Genomic DNA, 13669 nt, shown 5'->3' with positions numbered 1-13669 from the left:
CGTGTTTTTGAGCCTCGCACTCTGCTATCTTATCAGCATCTGCAGCTGTATCTCGCCACCCCCAGCTGTCCATCATATGAGAAAACCCTTTCACATTTTGAAAACAGCTCACATTTTGTCTTTGTGAGGCCAGAAAAAAAACATCAATAATCATTTAAGTAAATGAAAGATAAATCGTTGGCCAACCTGCACCCACGTACAGTGATGTACGTTTGATTTGGCTTTGAATGATTCTCAATAGCAGCCACGTTTTAAACGCATAGTCAAGGCTACGCATGTGGCGAGGATGCACAGGGAGGTGGCATTTGGATATGCCACAATGTGACATTTGAAAAACAAAAGATAAAAAAAAGGAAAAAATGCTTCAAGATTGGGGCACCTTATCAGTCGTAGCGGGAGACTCAACTGATGTAGGTTCAAAGGATATACCAATATCTGCACAACCGTTTAGGTCAACTGTTTTATGTACCAATCATTAGTATGTTCGTGATATTTGCAAAACTCATCATGCTGTCAAATAAAAGCACATACCTTTTTAATTTTCCATGTGAAATACAAAAAAGCAATCATTGCAGAAAAAATATAACATCCTCCAAGTGAAATCATCTATGTCCATCTTTTACATGTTTCAATTAAAAACATGAAAATATATATTTATTATTTTTTTTTTTTTTTTTTACAATAAATTACATTTCATCTGAAAATATCTCTCTAAGGCTCGAAATAAGCAGTTTCCTATTTCAGTTTGAGAGGATTTTTTTTTTTTGTGAAAACCAGTTTGTGCCTCATCAATACATTGGATAGCAAAACTGAGAATCAACCACAGAAACAGTCCCAAAAATCTTTGCTGGGCTGGACGTCACCTACTGCGGGTAGTCAGGGGTCAAGGCAAGTTGAATGCTTCTTTATACTGCACGAGCTAGTTAGAAATGAGCTCAGCTGGCAACTGCTGTGGCTAAACATGTTGTGGAGTTGATCCTAAGTCAGTAATCATATAAAAAAAAATACATTTCTGACAAGAATCATTCTCACCAAGGGATGGCGAGAAACGATGGAAAGCCATGCTAATTGCTAAGCTAACCTAAGACGGACACAGCTGGTGTGTTTAGCACTGAAATTAAGCGTTTGGGGGGATTGAGTCCACTTTTCAAAGCCATCTGGCTGAAACAGTGTTAAAACGAAGAACATCCAACTTTGAAAAGTGTCTGGACCCTGGAGATAAAATCTTACACGCTATACGTACAGAACTGGAACCAGAAATGAATTAACTTCATGCCTGACCATGAGCATGATTCTCAAATATGGCCATCCATAATGCATGTGTAGTTGTGAAAAATAGTCATAGAGAAATCTGTCCAACTTCAACAAAATAGGAGTGCAGCAATACTAAGCTAGCCTTAGCGCTGTAAACGTGCCAATAGCTGCTACGTTGGTTGCATGACATATTGTGATAGTGTTCCTATCACACAAAATTTAGCGGTTTAAAGAGAATATACAATCATTTAAAATGTTTTCTTTGTTTTTGAGGATATTTCACCATGGTTTCAGCACAGCTCCTGAAGTCCAAGGTAACAGGTCAGCACAAGACTGCGAGTGTGTGCCAACGAGTGCACCGCAAATGATTGGCACCTTGTCAGTCACGTCCTCTGTCTCTGATTGGTTGTTTTCTCTCGGATGCAGTGATTTCTCTCTCCATTCTCCTTACTCCTTATTCTGACTCGGGTCGCGGCGTACACTTTGAATTGGCTCACAGCCAATCTCAGAGCACATGTAGAGAAACAGCCATTCACGCTCACATTCATACCTATGGACAATTTAGAGTCTTAATTTACCATGCACAGGATTCGACATTAACACAATGTCCAATCGCATTTCATGCTTTTTTTTCTCATGTCTGCCCTTCTCCAAACAATTTCTTTCAGAATTTTTCATAACAAACTGATGATACAAACACATGATAATAATACTTCTCCACAGTGCATTACACTGCACTTTTCCCAGTGTGCCCTCCTCTTCCATTCAAAGCCATTATCTATTTTTCCCCGGTTGTAACATCATGAAAGACGAAAGGGGATTTAGCGCAATTTATGCAGTGCATACTCGGAGGATGTAATTGAGTCTTGTCGCATTTCGTGACTCCTCTAAACGTCCTGTCACAGGGGCCACGCTAAGCTGGCTGGCGCTAGATTGCTTTGCAGCACCTCAATCAGCATAACGCTGCAAAAATAGTTAGACTGGCTGTAACATAAAGCACAATTTTCTTTAAACAGCCATTGTGGCGCCACTGCCACCCCCGGCTGAGATCTAGCTGGGTTTGTAATCACAGGCCGCCCAGTGTGTACGGTGCACGCATATTTGTAATTGTCACACGTACAGCCACAAAGAGATGAAGCAGCATGTCGCGCACAAAGAGGCCTTTTAGTCGGTGTCAAGTGTCAGTTGTTGTGTCGTCTGCGCTCGACTTTGAATTTGGGTGACAAGGCCCCTTTCTTTCTTGTCGCTGCAGCGCGGGAGCAAACGCCGCAATAAACGCCTGCCGTGTTGTTTCATGTTTGCGAAAAGTTTCAGAAGAGTTCAAATTGTAGGGTGTCAAAGGGTGTTGTTGTGTGCGCGTGCAAACCTCTCGGGAGAGAGATAAGTCAACCTTTCAAAAGAGTACTTCTTGTTTCATGTGTTTGAAAGTTTCTTGCAATAAGTTTCATATTAAACAGAAAAACATTCATCAGTCATATGTTGACACATGCTGTCAACTCGCTGTGTTGTGTCAAGGTCGAACGCAATCTTGCATTCTCTGTAGTCTCTGCCCCCGTTAGGGTTGCAAGTGACAAGTGGGCCTGTATAGAACATATTCTTGAAAAAATATGATTTGGTTGACTTCCCCTTTGAGTCGAAAATCCCATACACAGTGCCATATTTTCCTGCTCATGAGCAAGTCTTTTTTTTTTGGCTTGCACACATTCAAGGTACGCCAATTTTCCCATAATGACGACTGACACAGCCACGTGCGTAACGGCCTCAAGTGCATGTAACCTCTAAAGAGGCGTGACTCTTTGAAGTCTGAGGATGGTTGCAATTCCTGGAGCAATTCCTGGAGCATGGAGTTTTCTTGAGATGTGAATGCTGTAAAGATCCATTTTGAAAATAAAGTCACACTTGAAATTTGAAGTTAATCAGTGCCATCAGGGAAGTTAACTAATTTAAAATGTCCAATCTGATGTTTCACTTTCACAGGGCGCTAGACTTACAACAGCCGCTGGAGTGCACAAGAGGAAGAAGGGCTTAAGTCATTGGGAGAGTGCAGGCTAGCTCGGGGTATAACAAAAATACAATTTGAATCGGATGATCACTTTTGATTTAAAACCGAATGGTCTCATTCGACTTTAAAATATATAAAGAAGGAAAAACTAGTACAGTACTGACAATTTATATGTACTGTATGTAAAATGATATAATGACACAATAAAATGAGTCGAACTAAATCGAATAGTTCCACTTCACAATCATGTATCCAGATACGTATCGAGTGGTATTTTATTGGACAGATTCACACCCCTAATACAAAGCCAGATCTGAGAGTGAATTCCGACATAAGAATTTGAATGATCTTTATCGGCCAAGTATGTCAAAACACAAGGAATTTGTCTTTGGCGGTTGGAGGCACACTAGTGTTAGAGTAAGAAATAACAAAAAGGGTTGCTCCACTCGGAGCGCGTAGCTCGCGGGAAGTTGTAAAAATGACAATCAGATCATCAGCAAGCTCTGCAGAAACCTGATAACCATCCTGATCATTTGAATCCCATGTGTTGGAGGAGGGAGACATCAAAAACATGCAGGATAGGATAGGATTGGTGGCCCCTGGTATAGTGGTTTAAGGAATGAGCAAATAATTCTGAAAGCCAGCGTTCAACATTCATCCTCGGCTCGGGAACAGGGTGAGATAATTCTCCCAAGCCGTCAGATGCTCGGAGATGATCCGAGGCAGGGACATCATATCCTGGCTAAGCCCTCACTAGACACCCTCACCCGGCCCGCCGTCATACGGGAACAAGGAATTAGGTTGTCAGGTTGATTGAACAGACAACATTGCTTCCAACTGGCAGCTCAGGAGCTTGTCCCCCTTGTTGCAGTCTCGTCTGAAGGAGCCTACGGGGAAATTTGCAGATTTTGGAGCAATGATGAGGGAAATGGTAGACATACACATAGGGCTGGGCGATGATTGGAAAAAAATAACAATCCCACTTATTTTGATTGTCATTGAAATTACCATTCGTGAACACAATTATCAACGTTTAGTATTTATTCAACTACCAAAACTTTCAATATAACATAAAAGAACAACCAAAAAATAAAGTAGTTGCAAGTAAAATAATGTACCGTATTTTCCGTATTTTTTATATAAGATGCACCCACTCTAATTTTAGAATGTTTGGAAAAAAACTTAAATAAGCCGCACCTTTATATAAGCCGCACCTATCTATGTTGAAGACTTTTAAATTTACTGCATTTACATAACGATTATGAACTGTAAATGTACATGTATGTACTTGAGCACATTCTTTCCTAACAGTGCCTTTTAACACTGCAGCAACGTTGCTATTTAAAACAGAAGAGAACCAAGAGAAAATAAATAGTACTTATCTTCAATTCACTGACGACTGCCACTGCAGTTTGTCAGCTAATGTCCACCAGACTCCACTATCTACTGTTCTACTACATTCTACATATGCACCTGTCTTGTTTTATGTTAATAAAGTCAGCCAATCTAACACACGACATGCTAAATCAACAATAGCATTTCACATCGAAACAACAGAACAGACGTAACATCAGCCAATCGCATTCATGTGCACTTCACGGACCTCTAGGAAAACATCAAATCAAAGCATTACAGCACCTAATGCAATAACCTAGTCTAAGGCGCCCTCGCCTGTTGAACTCCTCCACCTGCAGTCACATCCAGTTAATGGGAAATGTATTGTATTGAATTGTACTGTCATTCCGGATAGAGCGCCCCGAGCGGTGGAAGAAAAATCCACAGAATAGCTGCACCGGACTATAAGACGCATGGGCTCAAAATCTAGGAAAAAGGTTGCACCTTATAAGAAAATACTATATTAAAATAATAACAGTTAAAAAAAAACACATTATGAAAATAAATACCTACTATTAATGCTTTGGCCTTTTAGGGGCAGTGTGGTGCGAGCACGGAGCTACATGTACCGGTACATGATGATAAAAGGTAAAAGAACAAAGTGGTAAACTTAATTGCTATAACTAGTTTTTCACAGATTAGGAAGAATGTATACTGTTTATATGTGTCACTACTGCGTTTTTGTGTGATTATTTATTTGAAGGTAAATCCCTCCCGTGATGTTTAATGCTCATTTTTGCTAGTCGGTCAATAGTGTTTTCCATTAAGTATTAGCATTACGCTGGAGATATACCTAAAACTAACTATTTCTTGTATTTAAATATAAAATGTGTGTACTTCTTTTTGTTGTGTGTGTGCTTAGCCTTAATCATTTTTCTTGGATTATGTTTGTGTACAATCTTGAGAAGCCAAAATTGGAGCCAACCCTGCATACATATATATATATATATATATATATATATATATATATATATATATATATATATATATATATATATATATATATATATATATATATATATATATATAATACAAACTTTGACACAGTTATCATTGCTCGCCTGACTAAGCCTGTATTTTTTTTTCCTCTCTCTCTCCTTTCGACTAGCATGTTAGCAGAGTAGGCGCCTTGTTTTCCTCTGTTTACTTGTACTAGCACATGGGAGTGTTTTTTTTTTGCTTTAGTACAAGTGTGGGAATCACGCACCAGATGGAGTCTGAGGAGTCCATTCCGAGCAGGTTTTTGTGTCTATAACCGCCGACATGTTTCCACTCCTGTGCAGTCTCGGGGGTTCTTGTTGAATTTCCCGATGGCACCGTCTACTTGGAGGTCTTGCGTGTGTCGTTGCCTTTTCATTGGAAAAATTAAGCAATCGTTTATAAATGGTAATTAACCCCCCCCCCCAACAAAACGGCATTAAACACCAGTCAGGATATTTACCGAGACTGAAGTTGAGATGAGTAGACCGTGCATATTTATTTGGATGAGGAATGGCCCCATTTTCTCGACCGACAACACGCTGTCCAATTTGGAACGTAAACAGCCGAAAAGGCACGTTTCAATGCGGCCACACTCGGTTGTGGAGTCAGCCTCGCTGGAACTTTTTATTCGCTGAACATTGACGCTTGTTCGATGAGGGCTTACCTCACTCTCTGGCGGCTGCAAGCGGTGTCGGACAACGCACGCGACTGCTTGGGAGGCAACCCCGCGACATGAAGGTTGACGCAGGCTCATGATCACCTCCACACGCTGCGCGGACAGTAAGGAGCTAATGTTGTTGTGCTAACGCCTTTTGTTTTAACGGCCTGAAGCTAGTTGTTGCTATTAGCTGTACTGTTATTCTACTGTTAGCCGGGGAGAGAAGGGGGGGTGGGGAAATAAACATCCATGCTTGCCTGATTGCTTGCCCACTGCCAGTCGCCCTCTGCCTCCCGAGAGTTGACACGAGTTTAGCATCGCTAAATGTCCAAAATATAACCAGTCGGGGTTCGTGTGCGCATTCATGCTCTTGTCCGCTTCAGTTTGTGAAAGTGAAAAAGCAATTGCCACGGTATTTATGATTTTGTGGAGGTGATCATGATGAGATCACGTTTTATGTCAATAAATCACATAAGAACACTTTTATACTTTCACAGGTTGAAGTGGACAAGAGTAGTAATGTGCATTTGCATTTTGGTGGCGATCGGTCACCGTTTTAGACAACAGAACTGACAAAGCGAGCAATATTACCACCTTGCCTCCCTCCCGTGACTAAGACCGCTGAGACAGAAAACATAACATAAACCACGCACCAAAAGGGGGCGGGGCAATTTGTCATAAATCTAATCACAAAAAAAGACCTTAAATCACGACACAGAGTCTTTTGGGGGGGCACTTTAGTACTGATGTCATTTTTACATGCAAACCTATTATATAAGTGCCAATGTTAAGCTCACCCAAGTGTCCCTTGAATTTAGAAAGTGATTGAGTTTTTTTCTTTTTTAATTGGTCCTCAGAGAGGAGCAGGTTAGAAGTGCCAGCCCAGCCTCAAGTGGAGCTTCATTACGCTAATGTTGGTTTCTCATGGAGCAGTTGCCAGTAATTACAAAAACTGCACACTCAATGTTGTATGAAGCCTAAAGGAATCACTGGGCTACATTTTTCAATTGCAGGTAATATTTGAAGAAGGAAAAAATACAATTTCCCCATGATTTTTGGTGTAAAAAACATTTTTTAATCGTCTCATTCAACTCAGAGGTTCACTGACACATTTTCTTCCATTCACAGTTTTATTTACTGTAGTTAGACCTTCAACTTTTTATCTACCTCCCTGTTATAAAACAGTTTGTGCGTCGCCAAATTATCCTTGGTCATTACAAAGACTGCTATAGGAATCTATTTAGCAGGCAAGCTGGCGGCAATAAAAGTCCAATGTTGCAGCACTTGACTACAGCGCTCTGCAAACGATTTGGTTAAAGGTTACCCGTGTACGCTCACTCCTCATCTCGATTTGTTTCTTTCCTTTTCGAAACAAACACAAAAGACGCGGACGTTTTTCAATTCGGCTCCGCCAAATGGCTATTGACAGGCTGGGAGTTCATTCATTCAACTTAAGTTCCATTGTACTGAGTCCATTCAGTGGAGGATTTACCCTTATCCAGGGACGAGGCTAAAGTGGGAGTTGACCTATACATGGCGGGATGAGAAAATTAGTTTTGAATGTATTTTGGAATGTCAATCCGAGTGTTAAAATGCTGGAGGGGCTTAATTCTTGATTGGGGCTACACAGATTTGTGATGGGGCTATATTTGACACGATCAGGGGAGTACGAAAAAAATAATGTTGATCTCAAGTTTCAAGACAGCGCCAATCAAAGTGTAACATTTTCCAAACGATTTCTATGGCATTGACACCGCTCGGGAAAACATCACCCTCCATATAAATTACAGCCACCCTCACACTTATAATAAGTTTTCAAATGAGTCACATACGTGTTAGATTTACTGTGAAGAAACAAGATGTTCATTTGATGACGAGAGGAAAACACTGTATAAAGACAAGACAAGAGGTGACACGGTAAAGTATGTGGTGCAGAGCTGCTTTCTCCATCACCCAGACTTGGGCATTACTTGCAAATCCCCTTTATCCCCCGCCACCCTCCACACCAACACCATAAATCTCCACTGACTGTCAAGATGCCGTCGCGGGCATGTCAGCGCTCCCGCACGGAACGCCGAGCGGTGCCTCGCTGACAATATGGACAAGCAGCCGCATTACAGACATCATCAAATTGTGCTTATTACAAGAGGGAGGTAGGGCATGCTGCTGTCTGTTGGAATGATATATGACATTTGAATAGGACATATAGGGGGATATGTACCGCACGGACGTCTATTTATTGAACCTCTCTTGGGGATCCGGCTCTTGATCCCGACAGAATCCTGCCATATCGACACCAGGCGCAGATTCAAACCACCAACCTGGATGAGTCAGGCAGAAGAATTGAGAAATGGTAAAGTGGAAGACAAAAGCAGACCAAATTAATCTGACTTGCTGTCTTTACTTGAAGGAAATTACAATTAACACAGCCAGCGCATTTTAATTAAAATGGTGTCAATCCCAAGGCCCGCGGGCCCTTTCCGGCCTGTCACATCTTTTTGTTTTTATATATTTATTTTATTGTGGCCCACAATAGCAGATCATGTGTGTCTATCTCATGTTTTTTGCTGAACCCTGTGCCAAAATCGTTTTGTTACCAAACATCAAACAATAGTTGGATAGTTGACCAAACTATTTTTCTTGACTTCTGCTCTCAAAGAAAGTTTTCCTTTCATTTGTTTGGAACAGTCGACCCTTACTAATGTGCGCTTCACTTTTCCGTGCATTGACCCACGCCCAACGCTGCCACCACGCCACCCAAGCTCCATCTCTGAGCATATTCTAGGCATCCTTACCTTTGAAAATCCTTTCAGTTAATAGTCAATAGCCTAACATTTAAAGCTCCATGCAGCCCTGTGTTACGAAACACGAGCATTGTATTATCATGCACGTCTATAGCAGTGTGATAGAATCAAAGAAGATGAGTGTACTTGATGTTATTTCTTTGGCACAAACATCTGATTGAATAGTGGATAAATGATAAATGATTTCATTAACACTAAGTAAAAGGTAAGCACTTGATAAACATCTCCAATGGTGAATGAAAAGGCCAAATGTCACAGTTAAATCTCATTTTGTGTGATTTAGTGACATTTTCTCTGCGTTGGAATTTTGTGAACCGACAAAGTAAACTGACTAACTACAACAGGGCCACTGAACTACCAGAGTTTGACATTCGACAACTTACATATAAACTTGCATAGCAGTTAAGAATGTTAAAAGGTTTACTGAATGTTGCTACTTTACAGTTTTTTTTTTAATTGAGACAGTGTAACTGAAACTGTCTTTTGTTGCTTTTCCGCACAAAATTCCCAACCCACCCAAAATAAACATTACAAATGCAGAAAAGGAATGTCCGTTTTCTCTTAGGGCAAATGCAACAATGCCCCGTCAAACCCAGAAGATGGCACTTTTTTTTAAGTTATGATGGTGACAGCTTGAATATGACCTTAAAAAGTGTATGAAAGCTGTGGCACACAATGCTGAGTACAATATGTTTTTTCGTGAAACTTTTAAGTGTACGTTTTTTATTATTTCTTTTCTTTTTACTTGATCCGGGAGCATACGACTGGCTGTTTTTTCCCCGCCTGTTAAAATAACTCTCCCTAGGTGTGCAGAGGCATGTTTCCAGGCGGTTGTGTCAAATGAAAGACGGCAGGGGCCAAGGTGAGGACAGGGAGGGAGGAAGAGGAGAATGGAAGGTAGTGGAGGAGAACCGGTGGAGTCTTTCAAGGCTGCCGACGGGACCGTGCGCATGTCGTTTAAGTGCATGGATGTTCATTAAAGTGCAGCTTTTGCTTCTCCTCGGGGGCTTGGCCGTGCTTTCTGGCATCCCTGGCCACAGTAAATACACTGCGCCTTGGACGCCCAACTCTCGGCACATGGTTCAAGAGGGGCGTGGGGGGTGCTCATGGGGAACGAAACTCCACATAAACGCTCATTAATTAGTTGCACTGTGCTCGCATTTATGACAAATGACACTTTTTTAAAAATGGCAATGCAGACTTTACAGCAATTACATGGTGCCGCATTAGGAGCAGTGCTACCTAAAACTCTGCAGGTGGGGCTGTGCTGAACAAATGGTGATAGATTTGTCAATTTAGTAGGAAGAAATTAGTAGTGTTTATTTTTTAATATGCTTGTCACTTTTCACTCCTGCCAAATCTCCCTTTTCTTTCTATGCTGTGTGAGGCATGTGCCATGTACCACAAGTTTCTAAGGAAACAGCCAGAGATGGACACCCTGCCATCATCGTCCCTCCGCTCTTACTAATCTAATCTACTAATCGTTGTCGGACCCCATCTGTTCTCATCCTTTTAAAGCTCTTCCGTCTTTACATTTCGTCAGTCCGTCCCACCCGCAAGCCTCCGTGCATGCCGTGCTAGAGATGCTAACGGCAGAGGTTTCATGATTCATAAACATTATTTATTAAAGCTCATTAGCTGGTTAATTTCCTATGCGCATCCACTTACCGGCTGGGAGTATCGTGAGTGGATTGAAATATTTACAACTGTTTAAACAAGATAGCATTTAGCTGTCAACCCAACCACCGTCGGTCACCAGACTACGGAGCCCGTGGGGGGCATCACAAGACTATTTAAGATTGCTTTATAACGCAATACTATTGCGTTTTATTGTCAAACAAAAGTTTTCAATTTTTATTTTATTATTTCGCAATGAAATAATCGTTGCAAAATAACACATTATTTTAGGAGGAAACGAAAGACTTCCACTTCTGGGTCATAGATTTAAGTGTACGGCAGCGCTGGCAGAGATTTTTACGCTCTTGAGATGTCCTGGACGAGGACATACGTTGCATGCAATTTTGCATCCCATTGGAACTTTACATTTTTATTGTTTTCCTGTTACAAAAACATTTATTGCATTCAATAACTAATACATCGTTGTTGGCATAACAGTTTTAAGAAATAAAATCCATCCATCCATTCATTATCCAAACCGCTTTATCCTCGCAAGGGTCGCGGGTTCGATCCCCGGTCGTTGTGACCATATTGAAGTATCCTTGAGCAAGATACTGATCCCCCAGTTGCTCCTGATTCTGTGTCATCAGGAGGTAAATGAGGTACACTGTGTGAAGCACTTTGATTACCAAAGGTAGATACGCGCTATACAACTGTTAAGCCCTTTTAACCATTCAGCGCTATAAACTCAAAATAATACATTTTGAATTCAAATTCTTAATTTGGTGGTAGTACTGTGCACTCAATATTAATAGCTTGAACGTAAATAATTCAAGTTAAGTTTACTTATTATTTGTAAGGCAACGAGTTTCCATATTTTTTATAAACTGAACTCCTTGTTTTTTACATTGCAGGAGTTGGCGGAAATAACTCCAGTTTTCACGTTTGCCACAATAACAATAACCTTTGCATGGTATTGGAAGAATAGATGCATGATAACATCAACGGGCAAGCCAGTTATACATGCAGAACTCTTATCAAAGCTTTTAGACGCAATACAGCTGGCACACACACTCTAGCCGTCTGCAAGTGTGCAACACACACATCAGGCACAGACAGTGTGTCCCATGGGAACGCATTTGCAGTTAAGACAACTAAAGATGCAGCTACTGGACAAACGCGTGTGTTAGCAGTAAAAGACTTACAAATTTACACAAGGGCATATTAAATGACATGCAACAACAGAGTACTGAAACTGAGCAAGAACTTTGAAAAAAATATGAGATAAAATCAAACACTGGCGCGACATTAACAGATTAGATCTATGTATGACCAAACAGCTGACTTATTTTACCTAAAAATCCATACAGACGGGCTGCTGCATTGAATGATCCTGATCAGTCAACATTATACGACTTATGACTTTGATTCTAATTCCGATAATTTCTGTAGGGCATGCCTGTAGGGCATGCTTGTCATGTGCAAGACACAGTACACAAGGTAACTTGGGCCACGTACCATTTTACCACATTATCCATTTCAACTTATTCATATGTTTGTTTGTTTTTCTTGAACCAAAGTGAGGGGGAAACTATTGTTTGGTCATCATAGATGCCTTTTCAAAATGGCTAGATCTATTCCCTACCAGACATCCAGACACGTTGACGTTGGCAAAAGCACTTTGCAGGGATATCATCCCCAGATATGGTATTTCTAGAAAACGTACAATGATAGTGGTACCCGCTTTGTTGACCAAATTGTGGAGAAGATAGGAGTGATAGTTCACATTGATCTGAGAATCACGGCGCTTACCACCCTCGAAGTGCTGGATTGGTGGGAATAATTAATGGGACAGCAGAAAATAGACTAGAATAATGCATTAAAATAACGGGAAGCATGTTTCATGATAAAATAACGCACAGACAATATGTACACATAAAAGAAATGGGAAGTACTTTTCATAATGAAATAAGACTTAGACAACATGTACGCAAACGGAGTAACAAGAAAAGGTTGCATTTTTCTCGAGCAGTAATGAGACAAAACACACGCACACAGAAGGAACAACTGTTGGCATTTATGGCGCACTTTCAGTAGACCAAATACCGGATGATAACGCGCCACTCGCCGACACATTACAGACAGACATGCAAAATAGTGAGTGAACCTTTTGGGAGCTTAGAGGGTAATAGGAGATCATGTGTAGTAAAGAATGTGACCCCGTCCTTCCATAAGACTTGTTTTGTCTATGAAAAAAATGCTTTACGATGAGGAAGTGAAACTGTCTCATGAAATGCCAGAGGAATCTGCCTGATGAATCTCTACCCCTGCAAGAAGACTAGCCTCCCATCAGACCTTGTGAAACCCCGAGTGTTGCTCCAGGCCGCAATGGGAAGGCCATTCCAAGTGGTGTTAACAACCTTGACTGATGTGAGGACCTGGGACTCCGCCAGCTGTTTTGGAGTTGTGGAGTCACAAGGCCTGGCCATCGCACAGAGTCACTGACTGTCCAGGCTCCCTCTTACGTCGACAGGAGTGTGAAATGCGATCCGAACCAAAGGTGGGCTGTCCTTCCCTTGCCTTTCCTGAGGGGGCAGGAGAGGGAACTGGCACAAGAGCGTTGTGCGACACACGTTTGATCAAGCACAAGAAAAGAACACTTTTAATTGCACCACATAGAGAGGTGATTTCTTTATGCCATTTTTCTTGCTTAGTAACAAGGATTTGCACAGGATTTGCAGACCAGTGATTTATTAAGTCCAGCAGGTGGGACTGTAGCGGAAAAAAGCGCATTTATGCGTATTTTCCCATCATGACCTGTGAAAACACCCATCAAGTGAAAGATGGGAATGATCACAGAATCACCAGAGGCGATTCACTTACAGATACGTCTGGCTTCAAATCATGCAATGTGAATTTTCCCCAGACTTGTGAATGTCATTGAAGTGAAAAGGATAA

At 41.2% G+C, this 13669-nt stretch overlaps 1 protein-coding gene across 3 annotated transcripts in view; it reads left to right on the top strand.

Moving 5' to 3' along the window:
- Positions 1-13669, top strand: part of cadm1b (cell adhesion molecule 1b) — a 250988-nt gene that overhangs the window by 216807 nt on the left and 20512 nt on the right. The window lies entirely within an intron of this gene.

Source organism: Filicampus tigris, chromosome 7 (genome assembly GCF_054856515.1).
Source record: "Filicampus tigris isolate MCC_2025a chromosome 7, RoL_Ftig_1.0, whole genome shotgun sequence".
NCBI classification, from domain to species: Eukaryota; Metazoa; Chordata; class Actinopteri; order Syngnathiformes; family Syngnathidae; genus Filicampus; species Filicampus tigris.
This window is presented reverse-complemented; position numbering and strand designations above follow the sequence as displayed.